At 35.7% G+C, this 16,526-nt stretch overlaps 1 protein-coding gene and 1 long non-coding RNA gene across 15 annotated transcripts in view; one reads left to right on the forward strand and one right to left on the reverse strand.

Annotated features, from left to right (window-relative positions):
• The first annotated feature begins 9,129 nt into the window (after positions 1-9,129).
• The window catches only part of STATH (statherin), a 99,203-nt gene continuing 91,806 nt past the window's right edge, over positions 9,130-16,526 (forward strand). Inside the window, exon 1 of the mRNA XM_074228391.1 lies at positions 9,130-9,148. The gene's annotated coding sequence lies outside the window, so the exon portion shown is untranslated. The remainder of the gene's footprint in view (positions 9,149-16,526) is intronic.
• The window catches only part of LOC141517424 (uncharacterized), a 36,409-nt gene continuing 30,463 nt past the window's right edge, over positions 10,581-16,526 (reverse strand). For all 14 annotated transcript variants that reach the window (XR_012476855.1, XR_012476861.1, XR_012476859.1 and 11 more), the window contains 5 exons: positions 15,596-15,657; positions 15,152-15,178; positions 14,891-14,917; positions 12,641-12,739; positions 10,581-10,777 (listed from right to left, as the gene is read on the reverse strand). This is a non-coding gene — a long non-coding RNA (uncharacterized LOC141517424). The remainder of the gene's footprint in view (positions 10,778-12,640; positions 12,740-14,890; positions 14,918-15,151; positions 15,179-15,595; positions 15,658-16,526) is intronic.

Genomic DNA, 16,526 nt, shown 5'->3' on the forward strand with positions numbered 1-16,526 from the left:
GTAGGCTGTGTGATCAATTTATAGATTATATAAAACTGGGAGAAATACCTGCTGTATTGAATGTCAATACAAGTACAGAATATCTGAGAAGGGTTAAAAAGTAGATTAAACTGGGGCAGCTAGGTGGCAAAGTGGATAGAGCACTGGCCCTGGAGTCAGGAGGACCTGGGTTCAAATCCGACCTCAGACACTTAATAATTTCCTAGCTGCATGGCCTTGGGCAAGCCATTTAACCCAATTGCCTTGTGAAAAACCAAAAAACAAAACTTAAAAAAGAGTAGATTAAACTAAGATGAGACTTAAGAGGAAGAAATGTAAAGTTCTGCTCATGGATTAACAATCAGCATAACATGTTGTTGCACCCTTCTGCAGGTGCTCTCACAATTTATACTTGTCACTGTCCAGAGGGTGACTATTATTACTTTCAGGGTTGTGGGGTAACCATTAGGAAGTGTGCATCTTGACCTATTGTTTTTGAGCCCCTACTAGTTATCGTCCTATTAACAATCAGTCAGCCAGGCTTAGTTAGCTTTTAGAAAAGGTACAGCAAAAACACTTGGTACAAAGTATTGTACCCCAAATCGGGAGTGCACTCTGCCCCAAACACATAGCATCGATTGAAAAGGCAAGGTTAAACTTATAATGCAATGGTAATGAGATACAGGGGCAGGGAATAAATGTAGCAAGCCCTCACCATTAACTCTTTGTAGAGTTCTCATGTTGTTTCCTGTATGTGAAATTCTGGGCTTTGAGAGATGATCCCTTCCTTGATTCCATGGCTGACATTTCTCTCCAAGAGGAGGGGGTCCCACTACCTAAAGCTCCCACCATTTTCAGGTGTCTGCTTTTCTGCATCCATCCACCATAGCTGTCTCACTGCTATCAGTTCTCACTGCTCCATTGATGGCTGATTCTGGCATCATTAATCACTGCCACTGACACCATTCCTTGCTAATCAATAATGGAACCTGACAGGATAATTCTGGACCTACCAAATCACTCAATTTCTTGGATACTTGTTTAGTAGAATGCTCTCTCACCAGACATCAAGAAAGAACAAATACAAGAAACAGAGATGGTCATGTGATCACAGGCGTGATGACCAAGAAAGAGATAGGACCATCATCCTTCCTTCAACACCTTCAGACATGATACAAAGTAGTTCTGTTTCCCCGGAGCAACAAAGGAAGTAGTAATCAGAAGTGGGCTGACCTTTTTGTATCACAATTGGGTTCTAGGTAAGCAACCCATTCTTTCTCCACAGTCAATCAGAAACCTTTCATCATCATCATTATCAAGCTCCTCAGTTGCATCTAGATGAAAACTGCTTCCCCTTAGTTTGAACTGGAACCAAGGAGGGAAATATTGGTGCTCTCTTCATAGGAACAAATATGAAATTCCATCCCAGAAGGGAGCAATCATGACTTGATGAATAGTTTCTGTAAAAAAAAATCTGGTGATACAAATCTGGTGTGCCAGTATAATATGAGGTACCATTATGGCATAGCAGTCCAAATTGCTATTCGCAATGATGGAGTTATATAATTCCAAGTCTCATTTTTTTTGAAGGAGAGATAATCTAGTGTACATGTGGAAGCAAAGATCTTGAGGTCATTATATCTAAGGATAGGTTGAAGGAATTGGGCATGTTTCAAGAAAAAGAGAACATGATAGCTGTACTCAAATATTTATGAGTCTTTCAAATGGAGGAAGGATTATCCTTATCCTGTTTGGCCCCAGATATCAGAATGAGGAATAATAGGTGGGTATTTCAAAGGAGGCTAATTTAGGCTTGATACCAGGAAAATTTTCCAAACATTGATAATTGTCTAAAAGTGGAATAGACTTCCTTGAGAGGAGATGGGTAATCCTCCTTGGAGGCATAAGCCAAAGTTGGATGACCACTTGTGTCAGGCTTATGACAGTGGCTATTCTATTCCTCTGTTGAATGGTTGGAATAGATGGATATTGACTGGGTTCCTTTCAGTTCTCAAATGAATGTGTGTCTGTGAAGTATATTCTTATAACAAATCTAGATCCCTTCTGAAATATTTGCTTATTCCTCTTGGTTCTGCTATGAGGAATCAAATGTAAAAAGTTTGATCCCTCTTATACAGGATAACTTTTCAACCACTTGAATATGTAGATCTCCCCTCTGCATTCTCTATTATTCTGTAACACTAGCTTTCTTGCTGTTCCTTACACTCAACCTTCCAACTTTAAGTGGTCCATAATTAGCATTTAATAAATACTTGTTGGCTAATTGATTCTAGGCTAAATCTATTTGATTCCTTCAACCTATTCTCATTGGTTTCTATATTGCTTGATATCTTGATTATCTTTTTTTTGGTTTTTGAGGGACAGAATTAGACCTTATCAAAATTGGAAAGGATTCTTTAGTTCAGCATGCAACCGAAAAGAATTCTCTCTGTGGTACCCTATCTAATAAGTGGACATCCAACCTTTGCTTCAAGTATGATAAGGATTGGAGCAGGAACTCCCCTAAACTCTCTTAAATTCTTCTCCCAACAATTTTAAATAATTCCTCAAATGGAATTCTGAAGTGGTAGAATAAAAAAAAGGTTGGGTGAAGTAATCTCCCAGTCCATGACATTTTAGGAGGTTGGCAAGAAAGGTCTATCTCACCAGAGTAGTGGTTAGCATGGCGCACAGTGCAGAGATTATAGGGGATCTTTTGCCTATTTTATTGCCCATACATAGTACCTGGATTACAGTCCCAGGGTGAAAAATCTGTATTATTGATTGTGGTTGCAAGGGAATATGGATTCTAGTCATGGTTCCAGGGCAGGAGAGTGCTTGTGGTCATCCACAAAGTAATATGAACTCTGATCTTAGTTCCAAGATAGAAAGGATGTTCATAGCTAATGTTCATAGCTACAAAAGATCAGGGAACTTGGTCAAGTTCTATGACCAAAAGAAAGACTCTAGTACTTGTGACTTTGAGGAAGCAAGGTCTCTTTCTATCCAAAGAAGTGAGCACATCTCTTGTTAGATCATACCACTTTGGCAGCACTGAATACCCAGAGTTAGATGTGAAAACAACAGTCCCCAAAACCTGAATCTTTGGCCAATGCCCCTTCTACTCTAGGAGCAGAAGCCAACTTTAAGATAAAATTAAAAGTTAAGAAATAGGTTGGTAAGTAAAATGAGCAAACAGCAACAACAGAACCTGACTATAAAGAATTTCTATGATAACAGGGAAAATCAAGACACAAACTCAGAAGAAGATAAGAGTGTTGAAATAATTATGAGTAAAACCTCAAAGAAAAAAAATGAATTGGACATAAACCCAACTAACTCCTGCATGATCTCAAAAAAAAATGTAAAAAATCAAATAAAAAAGACAGAAGAAAAATGGGGAAAAAAGGAATGAGAGAAGAAAAAATTATGAAAAGAGCTTATTAAAAAAAAGACTTGGTAAAATAAGAACAAATACTGAAGAAAATACCACCTTAAGAAATAGAATTGGTCAAATAGAAAAAGAGACTCAAAAATCCACAGAAGAAAAGAATTCTTTAAAAATAGAATTAGATAAGTGGAAGCTAATAACTCAGTAGGATTTCAAGAAACAACAAGACAAAATCAAAAGAATAAAAAAATAGAAGAAAATGTCAAATAAAAGATAATTTCATTGGAGAAAGAACTGCCTTGGAAAATAAGTAGAGGAAAGATAATTTAAGAGTTATTGGACTAAGCTGAGTGACCTTGGGCAAGTCACTTAATCTCATTGCCTTGCAAAACCTAATAAAAGAATAATTGGACTACTCAAAACCATGATTTAAAAAAGATAGAAGTTATATTTCAAAAGAAATTATCAGCGGGGCAGATATAATTTTTTTTTTAAAAGATTGGTCCAAAAAATACAGCCATGATTCCTTACTTCAAGTTTTAAATTGAATTGTCTGTTCCCTTCCATTCTTTCCATCAAAGGTTTCCAGATAACATGTATTTTATTGCAATAGTGAACCTGTAAAAAATAGAATTTAATTTCAAAAAATAAAAGTGTTTCTGTCTCAACAACTGGAAGCTGCTTCTATCCAAGGAGAAAATAATAGTACATATCAACAGTAATTTAAAATTATTCACATAATTATATAAATGAACCCAAGAAGAGTTCCCTGATCCTCTTTTCTTCTAGTTTGTTCTTGTACTAAATGGTTCATTTAAAAAAATCTATTTTAGAAAATGAAGCAATAAATAAATATTACTATAAAAATTCATTGGAAACTAAATAATTCTAAAGAATGAGTGGATCAAAAAAAGAATGAATGGATCACAGAATAAATCACTGAAACAATCAATAATTTAATTTAAAAGAATGAAAACAATGAGACAACATGCCAAGATTTTTGGGACGCAGTCACAATTTTATTTAGGGGTATGTCACTCCTTGGATCACAGTTTACTAATCTATAAAATGAAGGGCTTGGAATATATATAGTCTTCAAATTCTCTTTCAGATCTAAATTAATGATTCCATGGTATCTCTCATGTAAAAGTCCCTTACACTCTCAAAGATAGTTATTATATTTCCCCTTAGTATTATCTCCTCCAGACTAAACTTTCTCAATCACTTCAAGCAATCAGTGAATAGAATTATCTCAAACATCACTCAGTAGCTGCACCTTCCAGAGACTCTAGTTTTCTACATTCTTTCTAGAATGTGATACCAGGTGCTGATTTAAAACATTTTGGATAGTCAGACATTGGTAGAGTACAACACACCTGACCCTTTTTTAGTCTAGGAATTATTTTAAATTTAAAAAAAATTTTATTTATTTAATGCAATGGGTTAAGTGACTTGTCCAAGGTCACACAGCTAGGCAATTATTAAGTTTCCAAGGATGCATTTGAACTCAGGTCCTCTTGATTCCAGGGCCAGTGTTCTATCTACTGTGCCATCTAGCTGCCGCTAGTCTAGAAATTATTCTTTTAATTCACATTGCCTTTTTTGATTTCATCATCATACTATTGGCTGATATGAAATGGCAGTTCATTAATATTACAAGTCACTTTTTCAGTTAAAAAAAAAGCTTGTACCTACTCACATAATTTATATCTGTAAAGTTAATTTTTTTAAAAAAAATGTTACACTACATTTTTTATATTTTCAGTTTTATCATAATTGAATTCAATCCAATTTTCTAGACTATTGAGATATTTTTGAATCCTAATTTCCTCAATCAGTAAGAATGCCAGCATGACATGGTTGAAGGAGAGAATGGCTTGGGGCTTGGAGACAGAAGGATTTAGTAGTTCCTTTCTAAATTCAATGAGTCACTATTTTAACATTTTCTGGAGCTTTACCGGAAATGAAAACAGTTTAAAGATGATCCTCTTCCTTGCTTTGGAAATTCAGGACATTTGTACTCCAACCTTACTGAACCTGTCCTGTGCTTCTAAGCTTTCCAAAATCTTTCCTTTAGAGGTGCTCGGCAGTGATGCCTACCAGTTATTTTTCACCAGAGTATCTAGTTTGTCCTGCCTGGTTGCTTAAACTTAATTCTGGCATCAGACACTCTCTTATTATCTCCTTCTTGATTTCTTCTTTTGGATGTCTTGTTAACCATTTACATTGAATACTTTGTGGTTCAGAAGTCTTCTTCCTAGGAAGCAAAAATTTTGATAGAAGAAAAAGTCAGTAGTTATGTCAGTAACAAGGGTTGTGATTTCAGAGAGAGAAATCACTAATAAGGTGTGGAACCCCAAATTCTTATTATAAAAGGAAAGGGTGAAATTGTGAGGAAAATGTGGGTTTGGGTTCCACAAGGATGTGAAGGGAGGAACGAAAGTTTACATTACAAAGACTGGGCTCTACCTGTATTGCCTTTTGGGCAGTTGACCTCCATCTGATTAAAAACTGATGAGATTGCCCCACCTGTTTTTAACCTAACCTAGAGTCTTGACCTTCTCCTTTGGGCATGCTCAAGGAGATTTAGCTGGTTTGGCTCATTAGTATAATGAGTAGTGATTGGAACCAATGTATCAATTAGATTTGTGACCCCAGGTTATGATCGGCATGAGGGGGCACAACAAAGCCTTTCAAACTGCACAAAAGTGCTTGTATTTTGGGATTTTCTTGCCCCTCTCTCCCACCATGAGAGAGGTGTGCCATTTTGTTAAGGTATCTTAATAAAAAAACATTTTAATCACTCTGGGAAAAAAAGACGTCTTCCACCTAAACAAAGAAAACTAAGGCAAAATAAAAGTGCTCTCCAAACAGTGGAGCTTTACTTCTTTTTGACCATTTTGCCACTTCAAATAGTGCTATCCTTAGAATTTGTCAGTTTGAGCATCATCTGTCACATGGTTGTATCATTCCTTTCTAGTCATAGTCTGTCATCTAATTTTTTTTACATTTATTGGTTAACGACTTCCTAGTGCTTCCCAATTAGCTTCTGTAGACAGATCTCCTTTTTTTCTCTATTTGAGTTTGAGTTTCCAAAACTTTATTCTCACAGATTTCCCATACCTCTTAGCTTCTTCCATAAAATTTTTGACTATGGTCAAGGATGATATTTGGAAGTTTTTTTAGTACTGAAGAAGAGACGAAATTTTAATGGTAAAAATGCCAAAATTGGCCATGTGCTACCAGTCAGAAAGAACTAGCCACAGAATGTTATTTATTAGCTTCAGTGAATAACAATGACTAGGGATATAATAAAAAAGGGAAGAAAGAGACTTTTGTTGTGTAGTTCCAATCACAGGGACCCTTATCCAGTTGCTTTTTCTCATGGTTCCTTCTGTGAATATTCAGCCATCTGATTAATAATTAATTCTCAGCTATACCAGTGTCCTAAGAGACTTAGGGCAGGAGGACCATAGTACCCTACTTTGTGAACAGAATGAAAAAGCATTAGGCAGAAACCATAGTCCTCAGAGAATATATGATCCAGTGTATAAATTGAAATGTATCCTGTTGTTTACCTTTCACTGACATTTAGGAAGGCTTGTAAACTTGGCAAAATTCTTACAGCTTAACCCATTCAAGCCGCATAAAATCTGTAAGGGATGAAGTGTAGGCATTCTCATCTTTATTTTACTGATTAAGAACCTGAGGTTTTGTAATTTTAAGAGACTGGTAAAAATTATATATAAGGCTAGCTTTTGACTTTACATACTTTTATGTTAAAAAATTGCTCTCTGCCTAAACTTTGTAGCTTTTTCATTGAGCATAAATGAGCTATACTTTGTCAAAAGATTTTTCAGCATTAAGTTAATAATATGGTTTGGGTTGCTTTTATTTTTTAATAGGATTTTTTTTAACTTCAAAAGAGTATTTTTATAAATTGTCAGCAGCACCTCCAGTCACTTTTCCTTGTTAGTGATAAAAAATTTCATGAATCAGAAAGAAAAAATGATAATTTTTAAATAATTTATGAAACTATCCCCAACATTTGTTTTTCCTATTGCATTTGTTATGACCAGTTTTTTTTCTAATGTTGGATGAGCCCATTCCTTAAGAATACACTTAAGAACATGGGTCTTTTGCTGATACCAGTCTCCAATAGTTGTAGATACTGTTTCTGGTCAGCTTACTGTGTGACTAAGAGAAACTTCTTGATTGACTACTGAGTCAGGGTATATTTGAATGAGAGGCTTGCTGTAAGCTTTTGGTGGGGAGAGGTCTCCAGCCTGTGAGCTTGAAAGGCAGAACACCAGAATTTTCAGTAGCTGAAGTTTGGGGCTAACTCAAGGCCAGACCACTGATATAGATTCTGGGAGTGACTAGGATCCAATTCAGTATTAGCATAATAGTTGCAACCTGGATGTTGATCCCAATAAGCATGTACACAACTTTAATCATTAGGTATACCAAGTCAGAAGTGAATTTCATGGAGCCAGTGCCTTATAAGTCCATTCTCCCATGCACCAAAATTGTATAAGAGTATCTGTGTCCCTGGATGTTGGGGAAATTTTTGCCATTCTCTTCTTGTTATATATTTTCAGTAAATATTCCTTTTCAAAAACTAATTAGTATTAATTTATTTAAAAATGTAATTTACCTGTAGATGTATTATAAGATTTAATCCACCGTACTTCAGATCTACTGTCCTATCTACACATCTACTATTTTTAAAAATTCTCTTTATATATCTTAATTTCTTAGTCTTTAAAAAATCTGATCAATTCCACTTCATTGTTTTCTCTTGTTTAACTCTATGGGTCAAATTCTTTCCCACTTCAAAATAAACCCAAGCGAGGAACAATTTATTTTGTACTTGGTTCTTCTTATTTTGGACTTGGTAATCAGACTTATTCACCTTTGTTGTTAATTGGTTAAATTGGTTAAAGGAGGCACTAACAAATAAGGCTATCTATGATATAAGGGTTGATATTTAGGAGAGCATACCAAAAATGAAGACTCAAATCAATGGCATTAGAAAAAGATATTTACCCCCAGCTTCTTAGAGGTACTTTTACAACCTTTAAGAAAAGATATGCCCATATCCTGGGCAGCAGACTTGTTAATTCATGGGTAGCTTTGATCTCATTGTATTTGCATCCCAGGTATAAATCCATTTTGATTGTAAGAAATAATTTTTTGAATCAATTGTTGAAATATTCTACCAGAATCATATTGATATTATTAATATGGTGCTTTCTGTCTCTCTCTGTCTCTTTCTCTTTCTCTCTGTGGTCTCTGGTTCTCTTTACTGAAACTTTAACTATAAAAGGGAGATAGGCTCATGGGAACAGACAGATCAAATAGAGGTTTTTGAGAATTAGGGAGCCAGTTTCTCCATTTATGACTAGGAGGATGGCAATGCCTTCAAGAGAAACAAGACACTTTGTAAAAGAAGAGGTTGAAGATAAAAGAATCATTCTGTTTCATACTTAAACAATGATGGGATATGCAAATAGAGATGGAAAAAATATCATGATGATCCAGATTGACATGATCCAGATTGACAGAGGGATATGAGGGCTGGCAGTGTAGACCAGTGTAGACTTTGTTCCACAGAAAGAAGACAAATGAACCCGTGAAAGCTCATGATATCATCAAGGTATAGTAAACATAAAAGAGGAAACAGAGAGAGAGACTAGGAAAAACTGCATTTTGCTATGAAACCTCAAAGGAGACAAAAGGAACATGCATATGTGAGGAACAGCAGGAGAGACCAAGGTAATAATAATAATGAGAAGAGTTAGCATTGGCTTGTACTTTAAGGTTTACAAACTGCTTTACCAACACTATATCATTTTAGCCTCATGATAAACCTGGGAAAGAGCTGTTATAATTATTATTATTTTCAATTTATATAAGAAGAAAGTGGAGTAGAGGGTTGAAACATGTATAAGTTGTAATGAATTAGAGGTAGAGATAACAGGATTTTGGAAGCAGAATGGAGTTAGAGATGTGGATTCAAGTACTCCTGGGGGAAATAACGTAGTACAAAAGAAAAACATTTTATGAAGACAAACAAATTGAATTTGACACATATATGGACCAATTAAGGTCAGAAAGCTGCTATTCATAAGTTATGGTATTACTATGTATGGTCTGTTTCCTTCACTATCTGTCACTCCTAGAACTTGCTACAAGAACATGGTCAGTGGTTGGGTTATTTGGACACAGTAAGAATCAAGAATTATAAAGAACATTTTTCTTCCAATTGTCATACTGTCTCAAACAGTGTAGCAAGTATTTGTTTGAGGAAGCTGGTGTATATATAAATTTCAAGGCATTTGTTCAGAGGTAATATTGAGACTTTTTGCTTTTTTAGTAAAATGCCACATTGTATGGAAATACCAACTCTTTCCTTGGCCATGATGGTTCATCTGCTCAGAGGACCACTTGAAAGAGGACTGCTGGGTGCTCCTTGAAACTGGACTATATCTGACCAGTTAAGACACATTCTTCAGATTTCTAATTCAGATCCTATTCCAGGAAGGAACTGATAATATTATCACCACTTAAAAATTATTGATAGATTTGCTAAAATGGAAATTCACAAGAAATGGAATATGCTTTTTTTTTTAACAGCATCTTGAATGGGTAGTGCTCCAGTTCAACTTAATGAATCAGTCTTCATTTACTAAACAACTATAATAGGGGAGTTTTAGACTGTGGGAATAGTCAGTGAGTTAGCTTTTATTATGTACATGGTACTATATTCACCTCTGAGGATATAAAGAAAGAGAAAAAAGTGAACAATAAAAGTCAAACTGTTCCTCCCTTCAAGAGTTTACATTCTATTCATGGTAGACCTGTGATTTCTTCTCTGAGTTTGCTTATGAATATCATCATATTCTGTCACAATTCTCGATAGTTTTTTGGACCACCAACAGGTTAATTGCCTTTTCCATGGTCACAAAGCTACAACTGGAACCCAGGTGTCCCCAACTCCAAGATGGCTCTTTTCTTACTGTACCATGTTACAAATGTGTGTCTGAATTAATACAGATTTTTACGAATAATGTCATTTCACCTCAAAAGTTCAGTTCTAAAGGGGCATCTCTACTTCTTAGATTAAGAAGCATCACATCTTCTCTTTATGTTATTTTTGTCTACATGATGGATCAGAATTGAAGAATCGAAATAAGGACAACAGAAATTCTTTATGCTGTGAGCTGAATTTATTTATTGCATGGAGAATGTAAAGGAGAGCATTAGTTCCATGGAGGGTTGATTCATATTAATCTAACAAGTTTGGATCTACTATCTAATACTCAGTAGGCAGGAGGAGAGATTCATAGATTTGTTGATTTGCAGATTCATCACAAACAGGTTTCATCAGTCTTCCAGGCAAGCCTAAAAGGAAACAAAAAAATTGCCTTAGGTTTTGCTCCTTCAAATTATTTTTGAGATAATCTGTTCCCATTATCAATGCTATTAGTCAGAAACAATTTCTGTGCATTAGACAGATTCTCACCTAATGATTCTACCTGGTCCCCAAACCATCCTCACAATCTAGTCCAGGATAAGTTAGTGGAATAGTCCATAGAACCGTAGCTGAGCATATATTAAGAGGGCTTCAGAGTACCTCAAAATATGATTTTTGCATTGTCTATTTCCCATTGATTTGATAGAAATTTGTCTATTACTCCTTAGTAAAGTTTATGGGCACTAGAACAATCCTTTCTTATCCAACCATTGAGGGTGAACTTCCCAGCAGATTTTGGAAGCTGGTGTTGGCCAATTTTATGAAAACAATTCATGAATAAATCAAACATCTCTCCACCCTTACAATTCACTTTTCTTACACTCTTCTGTTTTTCCTGTTGTTTCCCAATAGGTTATTGAGAGTTATTCATCCACTGAGAAATCCTGAAGGAAATGGATGGGATGGTCAGAAAAATAAAAAAAAGGTGATACAGGCAGGTAGTAAAGATGAGTGATGAGAATGAGCAGAGGAGGTATTGTACTGGTACCCAGAAAATGAAAAAGGGTGTAAGGGAAAGCCTGTAACATGTCAGTATGCCTTCTAAACAGGAGAGCACAATCAAGATCTGCACAGGACTTGGGCTGCAATCTGCACATTTGAGGGGAAAGCCTACCTCACTGAGATCATAGGACCACAGAAGTCAAAGGATATTACAGAATATCCTATTGAGAGGAAGGAAATAATTTTTTTAGTGTGCCAGTGCAACTGGCTCTTTCTTGTACTCCAGTGGTTAAATCTGGTTGGCCCTGCACTCCTCCTAAGAGAAGCGATGGAAAGTTGCAACTCGGGATGTGAGCACTCAATGATTGCCATTTTCTTGGAGAGGAGGTGATTGTTTTCTCTTACTATAAGGAGTAGGAAAAACCTATGGACTTCTCAATAGCCAAGAGCCTCCAGCTTCCTTTTGCCAAAAGCAGATGGGGAATTTGATCAATGCATTGCCCAGGGAGGAGTTCAGTGGATTCAAGAATCCAGGCCATGGGTTCCCTCGTCAGGGCTCTTTCCCCTAAAATGGTCATTTAGGGAGTCTCGGATTAGGAAACGTTGAACAGTGAGCCATTCTACTTTTCTCTCCTATGTCTGAGCATGAGAAACTGAGGTATGTCCTTTTCTCATGATTGAAAAATGAATCATTTTTTCCCTGTGGAAGTTCAAATCACCGTCAGCTGGATTTTTGAAAAAAAAAATGATATCAGTATGGAGATAGATCATGGAGATGGTTGACCGCCCTATTCTACTCTACTCCTACTCTAGCCAGGATCTAATGCCTGAAAGTCCCAGGGGACAAGAAGAAAGTTGAATCAATCAACATTCAGAGTTTATTCTAAGAGTTAGGGATAAAAAAATAGGATAGATGATGCCATGGATGAGAAATGGCAGGGAGACCAATATGACTGGACCAAAACAGAGGCAAAGTATAAGAAAATTAGAAAGTTAGGAAGGAGTTTCTTTCAAAACCAAACAGAGGATTTATAAAGGGAACCACTAGGAGGGAACTGAACAAGCAACATAGTCATACATAAGTTTTAGGAATATTCCTTTAGTAACTCAATGGAGATTGGACACAGAAAAATCTTCTGCAAGAAAAAAAGATGTTCAGATTTTGACTGGTCCAAGTCCTTCAGCTATTAAGGGGCACCTATGAAGTTCAAATAGGAATTTTAACTGTAAAATCCAATATGCTTGCCACACTACCCATCATCCTTTCAGAAAGTACAGTTTATGTTTACCTTTGTTCATTGAGGTCTTCCTTGTGCATTTTGAACATTTGGAGTATATCAGTAATATATATATCCATTTTCATAATTATGTTCTTTTTGCTGACTGCTCTAAAAGAAAGAAAACAGTAGACATAAAGGTGGGACTCTCTGGTTCATTTTTAGTATTGTAAAATTCTTAGTATCCATGATGGAATTAAAATAATAGGTATATACAAATGAAAGGGGGTGGTCAGGTGGATAGAATGGATAGAATACTGGGACTGGAGTTAGAAAGACTCACTTTCACATCTGACTTCACTTACTAGTTGTGTGACTCTGGGAAAGTCACTCCACTCGTTTGCCTCAGTTTCCTAACCTGTAAAATCATCTGGAAAAGGAGATGACAAACCACTCCAATGATTTTTGCTAAGAAAACTCCAAATAGGGTCATGAAGAACTAGAAATGACCAAATAACAACAATGACACAGATGTATTATTAGGACAACTGCTCACCCATGACAGGTTATTTGGATTACTAGACTCATTTGTATCATTTCAGCCTAAGCTGATATACAGATATAAATATATAATACACATATTTGTATGCATTAATATAATTTTATGAAATCTCTCAATCAGTTAAACTTATAGCATTCACCAATTCATCAAGTGTGATTTATTTAATAAATTGGAGAAACCTCATTTCCAAATAGTAGTTATTTTTTCAGAATTCTTCATTTAAAAATGAAAAATATATTCTCACAGATGAAAAAAAGCAAAAAAGGAAACCATGTATTTTCTCTGACTGCATTGGGAGAACAATGAAAAAGAAAATCCAAATACTTTCCTTGATTCCATAGGGAGAAGATGATTGCTTCTCTATTCTTATGCATGATGCCCCAGAAAGAATTACAAACTTCTAGAATTAAAAGACCTGGCTTCAAATCTTGCCCCTAAGATCTATTTGAACTTGGGTGACTGATTTAATCTCAATGAGCCAAAGTTTCCTCAATGAATGGGTTAGATGAGAGAACCTGCAAGAGTCCTTCCACCTCTGGATCTCTGACACTGTGAAGGAGATACTGTGGTCTCTGAAGGACAGAGGTTCCTAGATTGAGTGAGTTGGAACCTTACAAATCTGGTTCAACATCACTGAATCTTAGAATAGGAAAAGGGAAGGGACCTGGTCAGTGAACAGAGGTAATAAGTGGCAGATTCAAAGTTCAATGATTGGGAAATTGATGACGACTAAGAAGGAAATGCTCTTTGCTTATAAACTGAAATCTTTCTTTAGACACATTTATCCTCAGGCTTAAAGGACATGGACCCACAAACCCATCCACATGGCAGTAAGAATAAATGAAAAGAGTTAATTTTCAGTTTGAAATCATCCAATTTGGTGGCCAGGATTCTTCATTATTCAAAGAGTTGTCACTGGTATTTGCAACAATCTAAAAGCTGTGAGTGCCTCAAGAAATGTTTTCAATTCAAATTCCTCAGATATGGTCAATAATGAATGAATTGGAGAACTGAGCATTTCAGAGAAACAAGCAAAAATCTATTGTTGCTTAGTGACATGGGTGTCATCAAGTCCATGTGGAAGCCCCATTCTGTTTAGTCACAACAATGTGACCAGAAATCAGTTTGGGGGCCAGAAGTTAGTCCAAAATAGAGTAACTAGACTGAGTAAATGGAATTGGAGAGCTCCTCTCTCTCTCCAAATCCAAACCAAACGAGTCATTTGAGTCAAATATTTATTAAGATCTTTTATTGTGCAAAGTTCTGGGCTTTATTTAGGACTCCATAAATAAGCATAAAACATCCAATAGTCCACAGAATTTCTCTGATGTCTTTTGTGCTTGGAATGAGTTAGTGAGATCCTAAAGAGCCATTATTAAGCAAAATCATGTAAAATGTAGAAAAGCAGGAACAAGAGACTGAATATGGACATAATTTCTGGCAGTAAACATTTTACCTTATTCAACATGGTCATTGCAATGTAGCAATTTTACCCCAATCCAATTATCCAGAAGAGAAATATATCCAAAGACTGTGTGTTCTGTTTGTAAACTCCAGGTAGTTCTAGTAGTCGCACATGTAGTGATTAGAAGCCATATCTGTTTCTGATTCATTTAAATCATTGTTAGCTCAGGGATGATGAGTGATGAGATATTTGGTGTGGGGAAAAGGTTAAAGAGAAAGAAAAGGAAATACACTAAGATTTTACAATATGGTAAATCTAAAAATTACATGTTCAACACAATAAATTATAATTTTACCTCAAAGAAAGGAACTTGCAAGTTTTCCTGTTCAAATAAAAAAAATATTTTTAGGATACAGATTACTTTTTTTTTTAGGGTTTTTTTTGCAAGGCAAATGGGGTTAAGTGGCTTGCCCAAGGCCACACAGCTAGGTAATTATTAAGTGTCTGAGACCGGATTTGAACCCAGGTATTCCTGACTCCAGGGCCGGTGCTTTATCCACTACGCCGCCTAGCCACCCCCCACAGATTACTTTTCATTTATTGGAGAATGTCTTACCTCTTCAGATAGAATGTCAGCTCCCTTCTGAAAAGAAAAACAATAACAGACTCCATTATATGACATGTATTTGAAAAACAAAACAAAATACCCCAAACCTAAACAGTTATTTGAAGTAAGTATCTGGGTTATGGAATGAGATACCCCTACACTGAGTAAAGAACAGGATTTTGTCCCAGATAGCTAGATTAAAAATTCATTATCTTCATTTTCTTTAGTGACAGTAAAAATTCTGAATAGAAAATTAAGAGACTATTACCCCAAGGAATTTTTCAATATTCTTCAAAGATTAATACAGATAGAAAAAAAATAAATCAAAATGTACTCAGAGACATGGGAAAACTAATAGAAAGCCAAGTCTACAGATGCTAAAGGATCATAGTTAGAAAGCAGAATGAATCATTATGAACACCAACCCCCTTCTTCATTTCCCCAAGTACTTACAGACAGAGTCATCAAAAGAGCCACAAAAAAAGTTAGAAGGAAGAGCTTCATGGTCAAGACTCCTAAGGAATATACAAAAATATAAGTTGCCTATTTAAAATGAAGAGGAAATTAAATATCTAAATAACCCTATCTTAGAAAAGGAAATTCAACAAGCCATTAGTGAAATCCCTAAGGAAAAGTCTCCAGGGCCAAATGGATTCACACCCAACATTCTTTTTTTTTTTTAAGTTTTTTTTTTGCAAGGCAATGGGGTTCAGTGACTTGCCCAAGGCCACACAGCTAGGTAATTGTTAAGTTTCAGAGGTTGGATTTGAACTCAGGTACGTGCTCTATCCACTGTGCCACCTAGCTGCCCCCACATCAAAATTCTATCAAGCATTCAAGAACATTTGGTTCTAATTCTATATGAACTCTTTGGAAAAACAGGCAAAGACAGAGCTCTGCCCATCTCTTTCTATGACACCAATATGATGCTGATACCTAAACCAGGAAGAGTCAAAACAGAGAAAGAAAATTATAGACCTATCTCCCTATTGATGCAAAACTCTTAGCAAAACGATTACAAGTTATCACTAGGATAATACATTATGACCAAGTAGAATTTATCCCAGGAATGCAGGATTGGCTCAATATTAGGAAAACTATTTATATAATTAATTATATCAATAACAAACCTATCAGAAATCATATGATTATATCAATAGATTCTGAAAAAGCTTTTGACAAAATGCAGCACCTATTCCTACTACAAACACTAGAGAGTGTAGGAATAAATGGATTGTTCCTTAGAATAATAAGCAGTATCTATCTGAAACCATCAACAAGCATTATATGCAACAGGGATAGGCTTGAGGCATTCCCATTAAGATCGGGTGAAAAAAGGATGCCTACTATCACCACTACTATTCAGTATTGTATTAGATTATTG

This window comes from Macrotis lagotis, chromosome 3, assembly GCF_037893015.1.
Source record: "Macrotis lagotis isolate mMagLag1 chromosome 3, bilby.v1.9.chrom.fasta, whole genome shotgun sequence".
Classification (NCBI taxonomy): domain Eukaryota; kingdom Metazoa; phylum Chordata; class Mammalia; order Peramelemorphia; family Peramelidae; genus Macrotis; species Macrotis lagotis.